This window comes from Cupressus sempervirens, chromosome 7 (assembly GCF_028749045.1).
Source record: "Cupressus sempervirens isolate cs-2001-9-10 chromosome 7, ASM2874904v1, whole genome shotgun sequence".
Classification (NCBI taxonomy): Eukaryota; Viridiplantae; Streptophyta; class Pinopsida; order Cupressales; family Cupressaceae; genus Cupressus; species Cupressus sempervirens.
Genome location: NC_143124.1, coordinates 737,128,580 through 737,131,020, shown reverse-complemented (window position 1 = coordinate 737,131,020; position 2,441 = coordinate 737,128,580). Strand labels below are relative to the sequence as shown.

Genomic DNA, 2,441 nt, shown 5'->3' with positions numbered 1-2,441 from the left:
TAAAAGGAATGGAATTTTCACAATAAACAGAAAGGTAAATTTGTACCATTTTGTAAGCCAAATTCAGTTATTTTTAACTTTTCCATTCATAGGTGTATTCCTAGTTTAGAAAGAATTATTGCAACCTGTTAGTCGACTACCTCGAATTTTTCTTTTCCATTTTGATCTATGTTGCTTATTATATTTTAAATTCGAATAGGATAGCGAAGTCCAGCTGGAGTTCGATAGTACAAAGCTTGAGCGTGGTCCTTCTTTATCTTCTCCCCGCCTCGTATGTTGTCCAAGCCAAGACAAATTTTATATTCAACCAATTCAATGCATTGACCCTCCAATTGTTTGGAAATGCTTCAATGTGGTCCAATGTCATCTCCCTTAATCAACCATCCCAATATAGTATGGGGTGAGCTTTCTATCCCCATCCTATGCGTATGAAAGATCTTGCCTCTCTCAATTCTATCTTCTCTTTCACAACAACTTTCGTGTTTTCCATTATTGCTTCTTCAAAAACATCTAGTGGGCACGGTCTGGAATTTTTAATGACCCCCAATAGGTCTGTAGATGAATACTTATCAGGTTTGTACCTTGCTTTGATTAGCAATTTGTCAGTTATGGGAGATTCCTCTAATCGTCTATTTACAGTCAAGTTTGACACATCAATGAACTTGCATGTTGCAAATATTGACGACAATCATGTTGGTGTGGATATCAATGACATCATGTCTGTAAACTCTACTCCTATAGGCTACTGGATTAACAGCAGCCGATTCCAGGATTTGGATCTCAAAAGCAGGGAAAATATTCAAGCTTGGGTTGATTATGACGATCTTCGCAAGGAGCTCAAAGTCACCATAGTGAAGGCTAGTTTTGATTTCCTGCAGAAACCACTCTTACATATGAAAAATTTATCCCTCTCCAACATTCTTGAAGAAAAGATGTACGTCGGTTTCTCGGCGCCTACAGAAACTCTTGTTGAAGAGAATTACATACTCGCCTAGAGCTTTACTACAAATGGACATGCCACGTCCCTGAATTCATCTAATCTTCCATCCTTCTCACATAGAAAGTCCAAGACCTCAAATTCCAGACTGATTGCTGGCATTAGCACAGCTTGCATTGTTCTCATCCTAGTGGCAGTGCTAGCATCACTTGTGTGGTTGAAAAAAAACCAGTACGGAGAAGTAATGGAAGAATGAAAGATAGAGCATTGGCCTCACAGGTTCCATTACAAAGAGCTATATATTGCAACAAAGGGCTTCCGTGAAGAACAACTTTTGGGATCTGGAGGCTTCGGTCGGATATATAGAGGGTTACTTCCCACAAGTGGCATCGAAGTAGCACTGAAATGTATTCTTAGAGAAACCGACGAGGGGGTGAAGGAATTCATTGCAGAAATCTCGAGTCTTGGTCGCCTTCAACATCGAAACTTTGTGCAGATCAGAGGCTACTGCAAGTGAGAAAAGCAGCTATTCATAGTGTATGACTACATGCCAAATGGGAGCCTTGAAAAGATGATATTTGATAGCCCAAAGAAGTTGTTCGACTGGGATCACAGATACAGAGTCATCAGAGATGTTGCTGTGGGGCTTCTGTATCTTCACAAGAGTGGGAGAAACGTGTAGTACACAGAGACATCAAGTCAAGCAACATTTTGCTGGACTCGAAGTTCAATGGGAAGCTAGGGGATTTTGGGCTTGCCCGTCTGTACAATCATAACAAAAGCTTACAAACCACTCCTGTGGTAGGAACGCTGGAGTACATCGCACCGAAGTTCGTAGAGACAGGAAAGGCGACCCCTGCCACAGATGTGTTCAATTTTGGTATTTTTATGTTGGAAGTTTCATGTGAAAGAAGACCCATGGATCTCTCCATCCAATCTGATAAAATAGTTATGGTGGACTGGGTGAGAGAACTATTCTCTGCAAGTAGTCTGATGGACGAGGTCGACCCAAATCTTGGTGGGCCGTATGTTGAAGATGAGATGGAGAGAGTGCTGAAACTGGGTCTGATCTGTTCCAATCCTCAACCAGAAGGCAAGCTTGGAATGAGACAAGTCTTGAAAATACTGGAAGAAGAAGCTCCAATACCAGATTTTAGTGCTCCATTTTACATGGAGATGACTGCACCCATTAGTACATGGAAGTCTCCACCATATTACAGCTGCGGTACAGACGCTTCCGCTTCCAAGTCAAGCGATCTTTCTTGCGGTGTCACTGTATAAGTTAAGATCTCTATTTGTGGCCTTCTTATTGTAAACATGTTGTTTAGTTTTGATTATTCACTGACGCAAGTATTTCTACAGAACACAATAGCTTTTATCGTTAACATAGCTTTTAACATTAACATTTATTTAATTGGAATTGGTTTCTTTTCAATTTATAAACAATTTTTTTCCAATGTACCTACTATTTACTCCACTTGACCTTAATCCGAAACAACTAAAA

General features: G+C 40.2%; 1 pseudogene; it reads left to right on the top strand.

Moving 5' to 3' along the window:
• Nucleotides 1–608: 608 nt before the first annotated feature.
• Nucleotides 609–2,218, top strand: LOC149549350 (L-type lectin-domain containing receptor kinase IV.3 pseudogene; annotated as a pseudogene).
• Nucleotides 2,219–2,441: the final 223 nt, after the last annotated feature.